We start from the raw sequence: 19,797 nt of genomic DNA, 5'->3' as shown, positions 1-19,797 counted from the left end.
GTGGGGAGGGGGAAGGGTAAGCTGGGACGAAGTGAGAGAGTGGCATGGACATATGTACACTACCAAATGTAAAACAGATAGCTAGTGGGAAGCAGCCACATAGCACAGGGAGATCAGCTCGGTGCTTTGTGTCCATCTAGAGGGGTGGGATAGGGAGGGTGGGAGGGAGAAGCAAGAGGGCTGAGATATGGGGTTATATGTATATATATAGCTGATTCACTTTGTTAGAAAGCAGAAACTAATACACCATAGTAAAGCAGTTATACTCCAATAGAGATGTTAAAAAAAAAAGAAGATATAGCTATCACTTCAAGGAGAGTGAAGTAGTGGACACAAAACACTGGGTGAGTGCTGAGGGTGAGGTAACTCTGAATATTAGAGCATCCTTATTTACCCAGTGAGCATTTAAGATAAGATTTGGTTGATGAGAATACAAAAATGTGTCAGGATATAAATGAAATAGACACGTCTGTGTATAACAGTTCATGCGTTGTTTTAATTACATATACATACTTAAAATCACATGATATGTATTAATTTATAAAGAGCAATTAAGAGGCTAATAGTTTAAATCATATATTAAAAAATCACAACAGGGTTATAATGTAGAAATATTGCTTTGACCGACTCACAATGCAGTACTTTTGATCAAACTCTTCCAACACACCTTTGACATCAGCATCTTGGTCTCCACTAGTTGTGGAGGGAGAAGGAAGATGACAAGCCACATTATCGAGAGGCCAACAAACCCTTACAAACAAGGAAGTCTGCTTCAGGATCTGAAGTCGGTTGTTCTGCTCGGATGTAATCCCCTCCGTAGCTTCCTTGTGCCTTCAGGAGAGTCTGTTTCACAAGCTTTCACACAGGTTGGTAGGAGCAGCTTTCTTAGGGGAAACCAAGGGAAAGGGCTGCGTTCCACAGGGTCACTGTGATGTAAAACCAGGACAGCAGCTACAGAACAGGGAGCAGAGTCAGACATGGAACTAATTCAGGGGAAGCAGGAACTCAGAGCCAAGGCTGCCCATGAACAAGCCTCCTTAGAATTTGCAGATATCTTTGGGGGTGACTTGTACTTTCCACCGGTCTTGGAATGGGTATTTGAGCCAACCTTGATGATCTTAAAGGATAAGGTGGGATTCTTTGGGTGTTGTGCACGTGGCACATACTGGACAAACTCAACCAGTTTGTCCCAGCATCTTCAGGGCAGCCCTGCTGGAATCTGAGGAGTGTCTGCCCCTCAAGCAGTACACTCTGTACTGTGTAAGCCTGCAGATAACTAGCACCTCCCCCTGCAGCCTGGCTCTCTCCCAGAGCAGTTCCACCACCAGCAGGCAGAATTCTTCAGTACAGTAATCCTTTTTCCTTTGCCCTGGGTCTCCAGTCTTCCTCAGGCTTTTGCATCAATCTTGTCCCCCTGAGATGGAGGCAGTCAGATGGTGGGCCTCCCTGCCATCTGCAGGGGTGTCCAGACACCTACCCTCTACCTTCAAGACACACAGAAAGAGTCCCAGAGAAGTTTAATTGCAGGTCCCAGAATCAGAGGGAGGCTTTTCCTACTAATCACGGCATCCTCCCCCGTTCCAATCCTAACTCCCGTTTTCCAGAGACCAGCTGGTCAAAAGAAGACCGTGGGACTTCTTTAGGGTGTTTACCTCTCTCCTCCGCCAGAGACAGTATCTGGCTTCTCTGTATCACCCCGAAGTGTGATTCTTAAACAGGGTCTCTTCTTTCTCCAGACATTCAGGTGGGATTATAAAATAGAAGTTGCTGTGGTCACGGCCATAGAACCCTCGGCCTTAGACCTGGGCTTTGTCTCTCCTCCAATTTCTCCTCTTTAGCACGGCTTCCCTGGGGAATGTTTAATAGAAAAGAGCCAGGACCCCGCACGCTCAACGGCTCTGATGTGCCTTGACTCTCGAAGCCTTTGCAGGCTCCCCTAGCTGTCAATTTGCCCTTTTTAGGATCCTACAAGATTTCTGCCTCCTAGGTCTTCTGATCTGCCCCCTCTACTCTTCTGGGCACATTCCCCATTCCCTGGCTTTTCCCACTGGAACCCTTTTTGACAGAACTGTTGGCTTGAATTGTTGCTAAGCCTCTGGGAACATGAAGACAAACATAGTGAAAAAACCCTAGGTTTTAACTCCCCCCTGCCCCCACCTCCTCCACCATCAACTTCATCTCTACATGCCCAGTGGCTGGGGTGTTTGTAAAGTGTCTGCAGAGCCTGGTTTTGGCCTCTGACACATTTTTCTGCCTTTTGGGAAACTCCCCTTTCTCACTACCTCTTTAGACTCTGCAGATTTCACTGTGGTTCTATTCAGGTTCCTACTTTGCGTATCACTAGCTAAGTTGCACTGGGCACATTGTACGTGCCAGGCACCATGCTAAGCACGTTTCGTTCATTGTCTCACCTATAGGGTAGGAACTATTATTATCCTCTCGCTTGACAGAAGTGGAAACTGAGGCACTTGAGGAGAGGTTAGGTAACTTTCCTACGTGGCTAGAAAGTGACAGAATCATGACTAAAACACAGCTAACTCCAGAGCCTATGCTCTTTATGTCTATGCTATACTGCATCTTACTGGGCCTTAGTATGTCTGCCAGCTATTTCCTTTACCAAAGAAAAGAACGACCTACTTCCTGCCCACCAAGTGAGTAGATGGGTATATGTGGCTGACTGTCCTTGGCCTGACACATGTAATGGGTATCAAGAAGCATTTGGTGGATGGATGGATGGATGACTGGATGGGGGGGCAGGTGAATGGATGGGTAGAGAGATGGGTGGGTAAGTGCATCATGGGTGGACTGCCATGTGATTTAGGATCTTTTGTGCAGAAAAACATTTTGGAACACAAGGAACTCAGATAATCCGGAGCTATACACTCTCTGGATGTCTTGTTGCTTCTTTTCTCCAAATCCTACTGTTTGCAAGAGGAGGGCTTTCTGTAGGTATCTAATCCCACAGAACAAATAGAGCAGCTGTGCTCTGCTAACAGTTATTTCTGCTGCATTTATTTTCTTAGATGCTTCCTGCTAACTTTGGAATTCAAAATAGATTTGCTCAGGGAGGCTCGGTTTCTAGTAAGTCTGCTGTTCCCTGATCCTAGTGGGGTCCCACGGCCCAAGCCTGACTCAGGCTGTGGGATTTGTTGTTTATGTTGAGAAGTCTGAGGCACTGTTGTACAGAAACAAGGAAATCCACCTCTCCCAACTCACTGCTGCAAAACAGAGGCTAAGACTGAACATAGCCTGCCCTTTTAACCCAAAACAAGTTCATGAAAAAGGTGAGCTTGCAGGAGGGGGACAAACTTACCCATCAAGCCCTCTCCCCCCCTTCACTTCCTGTTCCCCCACCATCATGTAACCCAGCAGGACCATATGAGGCCTTCCCGGGACAGACCCCTCCCCAGATCCTCAGCTGTAGCTCCTCTCTGAAGTACCCAGATAGAATTTCATGCATATTTCCTGAGTTTTTCAGATGCTAGAAACCACCACCAAATGGAAGAAATTAACTACTCGATGATCATGAGCACATAGCCCCCAGACTTTCTGGCGCCTAAGGATTGATCACCGTCAACCAATCAGAAAATTGTGCTCGAACTGATCACATACCCTGGGACATCTCTCCATCACCTGACCTTTAAAAATGCTTTGTGGGGTACTTCCCTGGTGGTCCAGTGGTTAACACACCGTGCTTCCATTGCAGGGAGCACGGGTTCGATCCCTGCTTGGGGAACTAAGATCCCGCATGCTGCATGGCCAAAAAACAGAAAAAAAAAATGCTTTGTGAAAACCCTTTGAGGAGTTTGGAGTTTTTTAAGCATAAGTAACCCATTCTCCTTGCATGGCCCTGCAATAAACCTTCCTCTGCTCCGAACTTCAACGTTTTGGTTTGTTTGGCCTCACTGTGTGTCAGGTACACGAACTTGCGTTTGGTAACAATCATTCCAACCCTCATACAACTTCCAGACCTCTCTTCTTGTTCCCTTGGTTCCAGATGACAAACTCACTCTTGCTAAGGTATAGTGACCTACTACATTCCGTTCCCATTAGAAAGAAGTTCCTCAAGAAAAGCAATGTCAAACTCAAAGGCGGAGCTGCTCAAATTGCACCAAGCAAGTGATACCCCCGGGCCTGTCATTCAGGCTAGCTTGTTCATTTGTGATATTAGTTTTATGTATTTGTTTATTAATATTATTCAATCACATGGATCTGGAGAACAGCTCAAGGCCAAGTTCTTTTCTCATTTCTCTAGTATGTCCAGAGAGGCTCGTCCTGTCCTACTCAGGATGAGGGTCTGGGGCACAAACGTGCTAAATGCTCCCACCAGCCTCAGGCCCCTCAGTCTATGTGTCACTGAAGCGGATGTAACTTACCAGAAGTGGCCAGCCCTGTCCCTTACATGGAGTCTATGTGCCCCTTCTGAGTGACCCAGAGGCCCCAGCCATGAGGCCTGGGTTGCAGCGTGCCTCTGGCAGAACCCCACCTTCACCTTCAGGTACTTGCAGTACAGGGAGGAAGTTACCTCCACGCAAAGTTCTCAAGATGTTGACTACTCTGTATATTTTGGCATGGGCATAAGAAAAGAAACAAAGAAAAATTATATTTACTTTTCTTTGGTCTCACTCTAAACTTTTCAATAAACTCTACATGCCCAGCTCTAATCTCTTTGTCTGATTGTGAGCTAAGTCTACAGGTAAACTCCATGAACTTTCTGCATGAATCAAAAGTGCTCCAAATCCTTTTCGTCACTGAGAGGACAATGAGAAATTGAGTTGTCATATCTAATCAGCCTATTTAATGTGAAAACAAATTAAATCTTTATGCCTCGTGAACTGTGAACAAACCCACCCATTACAGGTGTGTCCCAGGTCCTGACAATCATTCATGCTGGGGCCCTAGGCTCCTTTTAAATTCACATGGGAAAATGATTACAAAGGAGGGAAGGTGTGTTCCCGGCAGGAGAAACTAGTCAGTGTGGTGCCCGTGTGAAGACTGGAGAAAGGAAGCCTGTCCTCCAGGTGGGCGCAGCGGCTGCTGGCACACAGCTCAGCAAGCAGAGCACAGGCTGATTTCAGGCCCCACTCGGCCCCTTGGAGGATGTGAGGCAGCCCCAGCCCCTGACCACAGAGCTTTGCTGGGACGGTCTCTGCCCTGTTCTGGAGAGGGTTACTGGTAGCTTAGATCTTGGAATGCTTGCTTCAGATTTGCCCACTGTAGACCCGAGAACAGCCATCATGTCAGAGATGGAGCGGTGAGGGTGACTGGAGTTCACGGGCTGGCCAATGGCTGCATCACCCGCTGTGTATTGAGGCACTCGTCACCCATGCCCACTCAGCAAAAAGAGCATTGAATCTCAACCCATGCAAACTGCAAACTTTTCTGAAATCATCCATTCGAAGCAGCTCTTAGGTATGTAAAACATAATTGACAGAAACTCTAAGTCAGAAGCATCTTTGAAAGGCCACCTGGGTCATTCCTCAGCCTTTAGGCAAAACCACCTCCAAACTATCCTAGCTCTCTTGGCAGCTGATGGAAAGTTTGTAGGTTTAAGCCTTCCTCGCATAAAGATTTCAGATGGACTCTGAAGTCTTCCTGAATGCTTGTATTTTTATTTTTAATTATACTATGGAATAGAAGAAAAATCCTCTGTAAAGACGGACATCAGCACCTCGCCACCACCACTATCATCCGCCTCCTCTTCCTCTTTGGTCTGTTCCCTAGGAGACCACTCTGAGAAATAGATAAACAAGCAAGAAGGTGTTTGAGGTGAGTGCTCAGGTCCCACACCTGTAAGGGAGTAAAGGAAACAGGACCGGGCAGAGGTAGACGCCAGACTGCAGTGCAGTTGTCGCAGTGGTCACCTCAGCCTCAGCCTCAGCTTAACCCAGCAGGAAGTGCTTCTCTCCCCAACATCAGGGTATCAGTCTCAGGAGAGGTCTGTGATTGGTGCAGGTTGGGTCCTATGCCCACTCCTTGGTTCAAGATTGGCCTGTCCTCCGTCACGTGGCCACCAAAAGGAGGGTGATAGAAAAGCTTGCTAGAAAGACAACATCGATAGCTACCACACACCCCTAAAGCTATGCACCTTCCAAAATTGCCAAAAAGATGAGGGAAAATGTACATAAGTGCCTAAGAGGAGACATTCAATAAATGGTCATTACTGGTTCCTCCATCGGCATCAACAGTACTAATACAAACAACCTTTCTTCTAAAGTCTCGGAGCAAACAGGTGCTGATAAAATCCGCGTTGGCTCCAGCCTCAGCCCCAAATTTGAACTCATCCTGAACTTTTATGAAGAACTGAGACTGTTTAGCAAATATTTTCCTCCGGCGTAGCTGATCTTTGTGAGTCCTTGTGCTTCCTGAGCCAGAATGGGCCTGGATCACCAGAACCATCATAAGGATGCTTATCTTCCTGATGGCTTAAATGGTCTGAAAGTATTTCCCAAAGAAGACAGTCACCAGTGTTTTTCTGACCTTTTTGTAGAGCCAGAGCATTTGGATGCAGTGGGGAAATTCCTGTCTGTGACCTGTTGGCTTCTTGCAGGGTCTCTTTCCTAATGATGGGTCTTGTATGTCCTTCCCAACCCTCAAAATCGTAAGCTTCTCCAGAGCCTCGTGATGAGTTAAGGACAAAGTTCTGGGCCCTTGGTGGCGAGCCCACCAGCCCTACTCCCCTGTTCCAGCGCTGCACTGCAGCCAACTGGGTGTAACTGGATGTCCAGACGCTTCCCGAACCCCAGGCACCCTGCCCTCTGCATCCTTAACATGCTGTCCCCACTGCGGACAACATTCTCTTCCTACTTCCTACCCGTATAACCCACCCCTCAAAATTCCACCCATTTTTCAAGGTCCACCTCAATGCTACCTCCTCCAGGAAGAATTTCCTACCCCTTCAACCAACTGTGGTCTTGACTACATTTTAATCTCTGTATGGAATATCCATTGTGCCTTACGCTGTGTTGCCTTAAATGATAAGCTTCATAATTCAGTTAAAAGACATTTATCAAGAACGTACTGTGTGCTGTGCCAGACGCTGGAGATAGAGATGCATGAGATAAAGTTAACTCAGACAACATGGGGCTCTTAGCAGCCCAGGTAGTACCTATTTCAACTGAAGAATTTCCAGGATTTTAAAATTTATTGCCTTCTCCTAGTTCATTCTTCAGCTAATCCGTTCACTACCTGCTCAGAGCTTGGACATCCTCAACCACAAAGTAAAAGCTTTGGGCTACAAGGTCACTGAAGATCTTTTCTCACTCAACAATGAGTCTCTTTTACATGCTGGAGCCACCTTGTCAGCACTTCAATGGCCACTTTGCTCCTTTATTAACATCCAGCAATATAGTGTCCCTCTGAGCTCAGAGAACTGGGGGCAGAAGTTTGGAATTAATATGTCATTAGCATATTTTTATTAGCTGCACATGGTCAGCACGTCGGTCAAGTTGATAATGAGCCATACCCTCTATCTAGAGTGTAATCTCATCTGTAAAATGGGATGGTTGGAGTGAGCCCCTTCCAACTCTGATGTTCTATGATTCATAATTATTCTCTCTCTTGCTCCCGCAAAGAGCATATCATGTTCTGCAGGGATCTGGCCGCCAAGCCACCTGGCAGTGAGAAACAAATACTCAGCTACTCCCAGCCTCACCCCTGGGTGAGCTGAATTTTGAGGAGGAGGAGGCTGCGACTGAGCCCAGAGGCTTGAATTTTAGTCACTGGCCCCCATTCTTAGCATAAGTTGTTGTGGGAACCAGGTGAACAAATTTAATCTCGGGAGAGGAAAGGGCAACCTCCGACGCTACTTGATGGAAAAGCTCACCCTCCTCACCTCACGTGCCAGCTCCCTTCCCTTGCGTGCTGCTTCTGGCCCCAGCCACGTGCCCGTGTGTGGAATGAACTACAGTCTGCGGGCACCACATCGACCTTCCCCAGACTCAGCACGCTTGTTGGCCAGGTACCCATCACTCAAAGAATTTGATGTAAGAGGAAAAATTCAGTCAGCTAATTCAAATTTTCCCAAATAGAGGAGCAGCTTTTGTAACTGACCTCCTCCTAGCCCACTACATTAACCACGCTTTCCACCTTCCTACAAAACGTGCTGGTGGACGCCCCACACTCAGAGCCTGCACCATGCCCTTTGCTGCCACCAGCTGAGCTCTGGGCTCACCGAGAATCTCAGCTGCGCTTGTCTCCCAGTCTGTTTATGGTAGCAGTCCTTGTAATTGCGGTGAGGCGATTTACTCAGATGCTATAAACATCAATTAAATACAAGTGCAAAACAGACAGCTGTTGGTTATATAAAAGCCAAAGCGTTTAGCTTATAAGGAGTAAACTAAGTTAAATTCCTAAAGATATTTGCAGTCAGTTTTGGCTTGCGGAAAAAGTTTTGGTGTTTGGTGAAAACAATAAATATATAGAAAGATTCAGCACTCAGATTGCTCTGTAGCGTCTATATCTTCTTGTTCCACCTTGAAGAAAGCAGAATGAAAAATTGTAGATGAGACACTATGGCTGGAATCTATGTAAGAGAAACAACACAAATGCCACTCAACAGACCCCATACTCAAAAAGAAAAAAAAAGCCTTTACCCAATATCAAAACATTGGCTAATATTGTAAGTTGTAAGTTAAAATACAATACATAAGATACACTAAGATCAGTTACTTTTCACGTATCAGACCTAATAAGATTTCAACCAAACATAGGTGAACAGTGTTCAGTCTGGGACCCAAATATTTGATCAAGTTTTTCATTTTACAGTTAACATTCAGTTCTTAGGGTGTCTCCATTGTTTTTATCACTATTATCATAAAAAATTTCAAGCATGTATAAAAGTAGAGAGAAAAGTAAATTTCCATATTCCATCATCCAAATTTTGCTATCCATGCTTCATCTATTTCTTTTTTTTCCTTTCTGATATATCTTAAAGAAAATTTTAGCTATTGTGTCATTTTATCCCTACTTTAGTAGTTATCTCTTTAAAATGTGAACATTTTCTTGTCTAACCACAACACAATCATCATGCCTAACATAATTAGCAACAATTCTTTGCTGTCATCTGATCCTTTGTACATACCCAGTTTTCTCAGAATGCCCCCCAAATGTCTTTTTACTGTCAGTTTGTTTAAATCATGATACAAAAACAACACCCACATTACATTTGGTTGTTATGTCTCATGTGTTTTTAAATTTAGAACAATATTCCCTCACATTTTTTTTTTCTTTCTGCTATTAACTTGTTGAAGAATCCAGGCTTTTTTAAAGAGAGATGTGGAAAGTTCGAAGAAGAGCAATTGACAAGGGGTTAGTGGTGAGGAATCTCAAAAAATGACAGAAAGAACCCCCAGTTTTTCAGGGTGGTCAAGGAGTTGATGCTATCATGGCTCAGAGAAAAGTTTCCACTCCTCTGGGAGCCAAGAGCATGAGACTGGGTTGAAAGACAAAATGTTTAAAGTTCTAAAACAGATTTAATCTCTCAAAAACAAAAGGTCAAGCTATCAAAGAAATGCAAGTCAAAGCCACAATGAAATAGCACTTCACACCCAGAAAAAGACAATAAACAATGGCTGTTGAGGTTGTAGAGAAATTAAAACCCTCACAAATTGCTGGAAAGAATGCAAAATGGTAACGTTGAAATTGTGACTTGGGAAACAGTCTGGCAGTTCCTCAAAAGACTAAACAGAGTTTGCCATGTGACCTAGCAATTCCACTCCTAAAGTATATACCCAAGAGAACAGAAAACACATGTCCACACAAAAACTTGTCCATGAATGTTCATAGCAGATTATTCACAATAGCTCAAAGGTGGAAAGAACCCAAATGTCCATGATGAATGGCTAAATTAACGTGGTACATCCACACGATGGAATGTTTTTCACCATAAAAACCAGTGAAGCACTTTTACATGCTACAACATGGATGAACCTGAAAACTAGTATGCTAAGTGAAAGAAGCCAGCCTGAAAAAACACATACTGCATGATTTCCATGTACATGAAATGTTCAGGATCAACAAGTCTATAGAGATGGGAAGCAGATTAGTGGTTGCCTAGGTCTAGGGGGATGGGGAAGATTAGAGGGGGTGATGGCTAAGGCGTGTGGGATTGCTTTTGGGGATGATGAAAATGTTCGGAATTAGAGAGTGGTGATAGCTGCACAGCCCAGTGAATATACTAAAAGCCACTGAATTGTACACTTTAAAGAGTGAATTGTATGGTAGATGAATTATATCTCAATAACGCTGTTAAAACACGCACACAAAGGTTCAGGGGTTGGTTATCAGCCGGCTTCGAGCAAGTACAAGGACCCAGCCTGGGGGGGACCCCCCTGCACAGAAGGCAGGCGGCCACCTGCTTCGCTGCTGCGGGAAAGTGTGGCTCCGCCCACGCGGCCATCAGGGCAGTGCTCACGCGGCCGCCCTGCCGGCCCATGCAGTCCTCTGGAGTGGATCTGTCCCGGGTTATGAACTAGGCAACCTCTTGACCCTGGTTTCAGTAATACCATGAACGGAAACCCAAGAGGAACGTAAAGGAGATTCATTTTCACTTTCGCCCACCTGATTTCCCTCCAGGCTGACCGTTTCCTCTCAGGCCTGTGCACGTCCTTGGAAAACAGCAAGACCAGATGCAGGTCCAGGTGCTAAACACTCAGCAGAGGAGAGAGCGGGGAGAGGCTGCAGGTCAGCCTGACGGCCATGGCAGCCTCCTTAACCCCCCGAGAAAGCGGGAAGAACCCGGCCCGGAGGCCGAAAGCAGGCTTCCCAGGCAGCAGGGTGAAGATAAGATTTCGTTTCCACATGGTTTTGGGATGGGGCTCCGTGTGACTGGTGGGACTGTTGAGCAATATCCAGCATGAAGTTATGGCCAAGGAACAGCGGGAGATTGATACAGAAGTCTCCTTGCCTGACTGAAATTTTCTCCAGGCTGCTTAAACTGCTGCTCTTGTCAGATGTGGACATCTGCCCTGCCCACACATCTCCGATTATCCCTCCGGCCACAGGATCCTTTGCCCATTCTGGCAAAGACACGGGCCTCAGGAGAAACATTTGGGCCCACGGAAATTGCAGAGGACGTGGGTCTGCTGACACGCCTCTGGGTCCGCGGTTAATAGGGAAAGCTCCACTGATGGAAGGGCGCCGTGGGTGGGCCAGATTCCCACGAGGCCCTGAGCATTCTCCTGGCCACCCGCAGGCCTTACAGGCCCCTCCCGTCTTGCTCCCATTGTTCCCAATTCCTGGTTCCACCCAGAGGAAAAGAGGCCACAGGCCACGGCCCTTCTTAGCAGCTCCAAGAAAACAGGTCAATAAACAGAGAGAAGACAGACATCAAAAGAAAGAGTGCAACTTACAAAGCACATGTTTCCAGGGAGAAGAATCCAGAGAAAACATTAGATGGTTGTCTGGAGCCCTCACCCTAGATGCTAAAGAAGTGCCCTCTTTCACCCTGGGGGACCTGACACTCCATCCCCTCGTTGCTCTCGTTTCCAGCCCTGTGAACCCAGGAACCATCCTCCGTGCCGAGCAGCCAGGAGCTGGTCTCTCTGTACATCTTGCTGCCAACATCTGTCCTCTGTCCCCTCCATCTCACCTTCTTCCTTCCCACGCAGCACCCAGACCCTGCAGCCAGGTAGGTGGGAGTTAGAACCCTCGCTGGGCGACCCAGTGTACTTCCCATTTATGTCTGCATGTCCTGGGAGTAATAACAGCACTCTCCTCCTGCAGCTGCGGTGAGCGTTGATGAGAAAATGTGTGCACCCAGCCCAGAGCAAGTGCAGGAGATTTTTTTTTAATTCTCTTTTTTCTCTTCTCCTTCCCTCTTTTCATTCTTTCCACAATCTTTCCTTCCTTCTCCTGAAGTTAAGTCTTCCAGGCTCAAACCTCCATCTCAGCTTCAGTGGTAAGCTGGGTGTGTCCCATTCCCAGCTGGCTGGCAGGCTGCTGTGCGACACACTTCTGAACCCCAGTGAGGGATCTGATCCTCACTCAGTTCCCAGCTCTGCCCAGCTCTGGAGCACACTGCACTGCTCTCTCAGGCCAGCCGCCACACAGGAAAGGGGTCCTGGCAGGATTTAGCCCGTCATCACTGGCAGCCCCACAGTGTGACCCGCAGTAACTTCTGCATTAGATGACACTCACCGTGTGAGGTAACGAAACAAGGGTCTCGCTTAGCTGCCGCCTTTCCAGAGCTTGAGCACCATCTTCCAGAGCAGGCAGGTTCCTGTGAGGGAAGCAGCTCTAGTTTGCTTCCTTTTCGACACATTTGGGCCTTCAGCTTATTCGAGCAACAGCACTGTGCCCCCGTGAGGTGTCCTGTGACTGCTCTATGGACCCACTTTTGTCCCTGTGAAGCACCTGAGTAAGCAGGAAGGGGTTGGGGGAAGGGAGGGTCCTTTGGTCAATTCTAGAACTCCATAAAGAATCCAATCCCTCCCTTTGGAGCCCACACATCACAGTGTACCAGCCAGGCCTTGTAACTACCTCCTGAGTAAGAAGCAGCGTCCTGGGGAGAAGGTGGTCATCCCTTCCCAGGTGCCTAGAGAAAGCCTTGGCTCTGGAAGGAAGTACTCACCAGGTAGGTTTCATGCATCAAGGCTGCTGCCTGTCACCATGAGGGCTCCTGGTACATGGCACTCTCTGGCCAGCTGGTGGGAGGCAGCGTGCCTTGCCTTCGCCCCACTCCTGCAGTGAGTGATGGAGGTCACCAGGATCAGTCAGGGTTCTCCAGAGTACCAGAACCAATAGGATGGATGGATGGATGGATGGATGGATGGATGGATGGATGGATGGATGGATGGATGGAGAGAGAGACAGATAGATGATAGAGTAGGGGCGGAAAAAGAATTCTTTTCCTTCTACCCTTCAAAATTCTCAGCTGGGGTCCCTGTAACAAAACAGATGAACAAGAGAAAGACAGAAGTTTATTAACATGTATATCTCATGTATACATGGGAGACACCCAGAAACTCTCAAAGAAGTATCTTAGAATTCAGGCTTAAATACCATCTTCAGCTAAATCAAAGAAACAAGGGTGTGGGGAGGCCAATTATGGGGGAGATCAGGAAAAGTGTGATAAAAAAAAGCAAAGTTTGTTATACAGATTTGAATCGATGTCTTCTCCATTGATGTCTCTGATAATTCAGTCCTCCTTTTCTTTCAGGTACAGAGAAGGAAACACCCTCATAAACTGAGATGTTTTCAAAATAAATGTAAATTTCCCTTACCGAAGAGTAAATTCTAGTCTGTTTTTTATAGCTTCTCCTGTGTTTACTATTCCTCAAAATAATCTCTATGCCAAGAGCATGTTCTGGGGTAGCCTAGTATGGTCTCCTACAAAAGGTAGATAGAAAGACATTTATTTATAAGGAATTAGCTCCTGAGATTATGGAGGCTTGTCTGACAAGTCCCAAGATCTGCAGGATGAATCAGCAGTCTGGAGACTCAGGAGAGGTGATGGTATAATTCCAGTCCAAAGGCTGGCAGCCTCAAGACCCAGGAAGAGCCAATGTTTCAGTTCAAGTCTAAAGGCAGGAAAAAAAAATTAATATCCCGGTGATGGTGTAATTCCAGTCCAAAGACTGGCAGCCTCAAGACCCAGGAAGAGCCAATGTTTCAGTTCAAGTCTAAAGGCAGGAAAAAAAAATTAATATCCCAGTCTGAAGGCAGTCAGACAGGAAAGAATTTTCTCTTGCCTGGAGGAGGGTCAGCTATTCAGGCCTTCAACTGATTGGATAGGGTCCACCCACATTAGGGAGGGCAATCTGCTTTACTCATTTACTGATTTAAATGTTAAGCTCACCCAAAATGCCTTCACAGAAACACCAAGAAGAATGTTTGGCCAGTATCTAGGTACCCTGTGGCCCAGTCAAGGTGACACATAAAATTAACCATCACACACCATTTTCCTGAGCTTCTAGAGCAGCTTTCCTCAAAATAAGTGCTGCATGGAGTCCAGTCTTAAGAAATACTCCGCCAAAAGAGAGAGAGAGGGAGAGGGAGAGAGAGAGAGAGAGAAACACCATATGGTCAAATACGTTTAGAAAATATAATACAATACATTTCTTCCTTCCCTTGCCCCACTTTCTCTTGGGGAGTCTTACAGTGTAGTAGCAGATAAAGAAAACTGAGAGGTCCTGTAATTAAGACAACTGTTTAAATGTGTTTGACCCAGTAGCTCCCAGAACAATGGAACACAGGTTTTTTGTTGTTGTTGTTTTTTAAGATTTTTTGATGTGGACCATTTTTAAAGTCTTTACTGAGTTGTTACAACATTGCTTCTATTTTATGTTTTGTTTTTTTGGCCCTGAGGCATGTGGGATCTTGGCTCCCTGACCAGGGATCAAACTCTCACCCCTTGCATTGGAAGGTGAAGTCTTAACCACTGGACCACCAGGGAAGTCCCTGGGACACAGTGTAAGAAATGTTGCTTCAAGAATGGTTTTGAGACCTGGCTGGACATCCACATCACATGGGGAGCTTTGAAAATGCCAGTTCCCATTCTCTGACTGGAGAGGGACCTGGCAGTCCTCATTCCTAAACACTCCCTGGACTCTTCTGGGTCCTGCCTGTGGATTGGGCCGGGGTGGGGGAGCGGGAGCTGCTCCATTTGGCAGTCATCCCATTCACTTAGATGTGTCCAGGGAAGGGGAGCCACTGCCAGTTAGACAGAACTCCCTCTCTTCGGCCTGACTCCCTACTTTGGTGAGGGCAGCCTGAGGACTAATCCTTCCTGGAATCACCCCTATTTTCCTCCTAAAGCAATGTGAGAAGGCTCTACCTGTTTTAAGCCCCAGGGAGGCAGCAGGATTAAGGAGAATAATAAATTAAGGGGCTGGGTGCACATCCAAGGTGTTGTACACAGCGGTGGGTCTAAGGCCTGGCCTGGCCCTCTGGGTCCTGCCCAGCCCCCAAAGCCTCTTTCTGTCCTGGGCACAAAGTTGCACTTAGCTGTCTCACATGCTAAATTGTTTCACTTCTCTGTGACTGCCATCACTGTTCCCTCTACTTTCTTACTTAATGCCCGCCTTTCTTTACTTGGATAACTCTTTCTCCAAAGTGTAGCCCAGGTACTGTCTTCTAGAAGTTTTCTCACATACCAGGTTGGGCCCAGTGCTCCTATATGCTGCACAAGATCCCATTTTAGCATTTAGCGCGTATGTGCTAAAATGATGTGTTTATTAGTCCACGCCTTCCCAGACCCTAACCCTACTCACTCTACTTTAAAATTGAGGGGGTGTGTGTGTGAAAAATCCGAGGTTCCATTTCATGAACATTTTGGCTAAAAACTGGTGTTCTTAATCTAAACTATCTCTAATTCCCTAATTCCTAAGTAGCACTTGCTGAGTACCTACAAATTCATGATTTCCAAACAAACAACTCACTCTTCTCTCCTCCTCTTTGTGAAGGGTTAGAACACTTCCACTAGGCCTTCAACTCTTTAAAGTCAGACGATATGCTTTAAACGTCTTTGAATCCCCAGAGCCTATATATTATAGGCTTTCAATAAATGGTGGAAGTTAACTGAACGGTTGATAACCTCTTAGGAAACAGATTTCATTTACGTGATTCATTATCTTCATGATTTCATACCCAGAAACCTAAGCCAATGATTTTTCTTCTTTGCCAGACTTCTATATTAAGGACTCAGAGATTTCTAACTCTTCACCCTGGGGAAGAGAAGACAACCAGCTGTCAGGAAATCATGAATTTGTAAGAACTCAGCAAGTTCCTGGAAGGAATTAGGGACAGGTGGGGCATTTGGGAGTAAGAAATGACACTAGTTTGTAGCCAAAATCTTCGTGAAATGAGACCTCATATTTTGCCAAAATAAGTAAATGAATGAAAAAAATTTTAATTTAAAAAAGAAGATAAAAGATAAATAGACATCTGGAAACATTTGGTGTGCCAAAAATTATAATTCTTGAAGGCTTACCACCAATGTTTCAAATCTAGGGCTCAGAATCCTGATTTTGAGAATTCCGGTTATAGAGTTCTGGCAACAATTCTCAGAACTAAATTTGGTATCAATCGGCTCCACCTCTTTCTACCTCCAACAGGACGTGGTGAAATTCTGCTTCATTTGTATTCATAGCCAAGATGCCTTTTAGGATATTTTTGCTGGGAGAGAGGGAGGTGGAGAGGAGATGCTGGATGCTTCCAACATCACCTAATGATGGTCAGAAACTCTTTGGGTATGAAAACATTGGGGGATTGTATTGGAATGTTTTTGGCTCTTACACAACAAGGAAAATTTCTTATTTTACATAACAAAAAGCCCTGCAATAGGATGGCCTCCAAGTTAGTGACATCATCAAGAACCCAGCTTCTCTCCACGTTTCTGCTTTACCATCCTTAGTGCAAATCCACTGGCTTATCCTTAGGTTATCAACTTGTGGTTATAAAATGGCAGCCACTGCTATAAGTGTCACTTAGAAACACAAAAATGTCACATAAAAGAAATATCCCTGTCTCTCTTTTAAGGAGCTAATCTTCTCAAATCCCTTCAGCAGACTCCTCTCATTTCTTATTGGTTGGAATTGTATCACATGTTCAGGCTTAAACTATCCCTAGTAAGAGGAACAGGGTCATTCGAAGTGGCTTAACTTCATCAAGACCCAGCCTCTGGAAGAGGGGGATGGTCCCAGCCCCCCTGGAAGCACAAGTGCCTCACTAAGGAGGGGACACCGAATGGAACTGGGGTTCATTTAGGAGGGAGGGTGGGTACCATGCCCATGGGGGGACCTAACAGTGCCCACTGCAGACATCTAGCCTGAGAAAGTGCAGCAGGTTTAAAGACCCTGGTAGGATGGAAGGTGATGGGCAAGTCAATAAACTCAGGGCAGGATGTTTTTTCAGTGATGCTGCCGCCTGGTCCTCATTCTCCACACAGATATGGGGAGCTCTGTTCTAGGAGACTGGGGGGAAAACAGACAAAGGCAAACCTAGTGGATGCCCTTTCAGTACATGCTTGCATATGTGACATAATGTTGTATTTTTATCTGTATAAATATCTTAAAGTATGGACCTAAAAGATGTATGTATTTTATCTGTGTAAGTATCTTAAAAGTATGGAGTTAAAAAGATGGAGGGGGTAGAATTCTCAAGTCAAGCAATCGGGTGTTCTCTAGCTGTGCTGTATACTTTCCTGTGTTCCCTGGGAATGGCCTTCTACAAGCTCTGACTCATTAGATGACTATGTTTCAGATGACTGTACCAATTCTTAGTTGAGAACATATGGTCCCTGTACCTATGAGGAAGCCAAGAGTTTTCAGGTGAAGTTTCCACATCATCATAAACTATCTCCAGGTGAAAAGATATGTTTGCCTTTCTGGGTCCCACCTAGTCCTGCTGCCACCGATGGCTGGAGGACTGTTATTTCATGAAGTCTAGACTTGTTATCCCAGCCCAGGCACACACCTGCTCACCTGTGACTCAACCACCAGAGAGCCGCCTGACAGCCACTTGGCCTCCCACTCCAGCCCGCTCTTTGAGAGTCACTTACAGCCCCCTTTTGCCCGTTCTTGTCCCTTCTATCACCCTGAAGTTGGACTTATCGACTTTATGTTACAATTTTTAGAGTGGGTTTCTATAATATTTAGGTACAGGTAATTTTCCAGAAACGCAAGTTATTAAGACAGATGAGTGATCTCGCCAGCCCAATTGCCAGTCCCTTCATGAGTAAAGGCAACATTTTCTCAACCAAGGGGCTATTGGCTGGGCTTAAGAGGGCAGCAAGCCAACTCTACCTTGAAAGGGTCAAAAATGAAACATCTTAGCTGCATGTTGCTAAGGGGGACATTATTGTTCATTGGAGTCCTCCTGATGTCATTTGTTAAATAAATGAATGGGTCCACCAGTGGCAGGTGGCCTGTCTGTCTACTGGTAGCATGTGGCCTGCTGGGTTAAAGCTCTGCTTATAGCCGGCTACCCTTCCTTCAAGGCACTAATAGGGCGTCTCCTTCTACAGAAAGGTCCTATTCTTCCAGGGAGGCAGTACCATTTAGAAGTTAAGGGCTCTATGCTAGAGTTCCTGCATTCAAATCCTGGTTCTGCCACTTACCTGCTGTGGGATCTTAGGGAAGTTATTTCACGTCTCTGTGAACGTGTCCTCATCTGCAGGATGGTACAATAAGGGTGTCTACTTCATATGCATGTTGTGACTGTGACATGTAAAGTAATTGGTATATAGCAAGTGTTCAATAAATGTCAGCTATTATTATTTTTAAAATATTTATGCCATTTAACCCAGAAATTCTGCTTCTAGGAATTCATTCTAAGAAAGTAAATCATGGACTTATACCAAAAAATTACCCTTCAGCATTTTCTTATAATAGCAAAATCTAGGTATGGCCTAAGTATCCAAGGACAGGGAATTGGTTGACTAAATTATAATATGCCTATAGAATGAAACATTATTCAATAATTAAATACCAATGTATCTCTGGATATGACATGGAATGATGTTCATGAAATACGATTAATATGTGATAAAAACAAAAATATAAAATAATATGCATAGTAGATACATAGTAGATACAGTGTATTAAAGTGTTTATAAAAACAACGAGCATATTATGTATGCCAGGAAAAGGGTATACCAAGATGTTAATAGTAGGATTTAGTAGTTATGTTAATAGTAGATTTAGTAGTTTAGTAGGATTTAATAGTTAGGATTTTAATCTATTTTTTCTTATCTACACTTTCAGTTTTTCTATAATTACAAGTAATCCATATAAATTTCAAAGAATTCTAAACCGTCTTGTATTATTCCTGTCCTGAGCTTGGCTGACTGACCTGAACCCGGGTCCCTGCTCAGCAAAGTAGAGTGAGGCTGTAAGAGTAGGTCCCTGGTCAAGGGCAGCTCACTCTTGGGTGGGTCCTGTGACCCACGAGGTGTGAGGCCCTGCCCAACAGGGGCACAGTGAACATCAGGCAGAGCAGCCCTCGTGGGATCTGGACAAGAGAGTGGGGAATGGGATGGGCAGCCTGGCAGGTGAGGAGAACAAACCAGGGCCTCCGAGATGGGCCAGAGGCTCTGTAGGAGAGGGAAACCATGGGAGAAAAGAAAAGGAGGGGGTTCCCAGTGCTGCCCTTGGCTCCTGATGGCTTACTGGTTCTTGGACCTATTTTAGTCCACAGGTGTCCTTAAAATCAACCCCAATTTCTGAGAGTATGTTTTTTTAATTATTAATTTTATTTATTTATTTATTTTTTGGCTGCGTTGGGTCTTCGTTGCTGCGCACAGGCTTTCTCTAGTAGCGGCGAGCAGGGGCTACTCCTAGTAGCAGTGTGCGGGCTTCTCATAGCGGTGGCTTCTCTTGTTGTGGAGCGCGGGCTTCAGTAGTTGTGGCTCGCGGGCTCCAGAGCACAGGCTCAGTAGTTGTGGCTCACGGGCTTTGTTGCTCCACAGCATGTGGGATCCTCCCGGACCAGGGCTCGAACCCGTGTCCCCTGCATTGGCAGGCAGATTCTTAACCGCTGCGCCACCAGGGAAGTCCCCTGAGAATATTTTTGAGTGAGTCTCTGTGTCTCATGGCAAAACTACCTGAATGGCCAGTGCTCCCAGCACTGTCTTCCCAAACGGATCATGCGTTTCTTTAGAGTAAGCAGCTTGTTCTCCACACCATGCTCATGTAGCTCAAGACTGGGCAGAGTTTAGTTTTTCATTTAATGCTTCATTTTTTCGTTTCTACACTCAACAAATATGTAATGTGTATTTATGATGTGCTAGGTATGCTTCTGAGCACTGAGGATATAACAATAAACAAAATAGACCAAAAGGTGCTTCCCTGGTGGCGC

The 19,797-nt window shown here is 45.6% G+C and overlaps 1 long non-coding RNA gene across 2 annotated transcripts; it reads right to left on the bottom strand.

The window, feature by feature from the left end:
• Nucleotides 1-474: 474 nt before the first annotated feature.
• Nucleotides 475-19,148, bottom strand: LOC309626353. Of its 2 annotated transcripts, XR_014243129.1 has the most exons (3): nt 13,898-19,148; nt 12,572-12,883; nt 475-12,354 (listed from the first exon to the last, which is right to left on the bottom strand). It is a non-coding gene; the product is annotated as an uncharacterized lncRNA (long non-coding RNA). The 2 variants fall into 2 exon arrangements; XR_014243130.1 differs by lacking the exon at nt 13,898-19,148 and having other exon boundaries at nt 12,572-13,534.
• Nucleotides 19,149-19,797: the final 649 nt, after the last annotated feature.

The sequence above is a fragment of the Balaenoptera borealis genome (assembly GCF_965194805.1).
Source record: "Balaenoptera borealis genome assembly, chromosome: 1".
In the NCBI taxonomy this organism is placed as follows: domain Eukaryota; kingdom Metazoa; phylum Chordata; class Mammalia; order Artiodactyla; family Balaenopteridae; genus Balaenoptera; species Balaenoptera borealis.
Note: the sequence above shows the minus strand (reverse complement) of the source record. Positions and strands in the feature narration are given on the sequence as shown.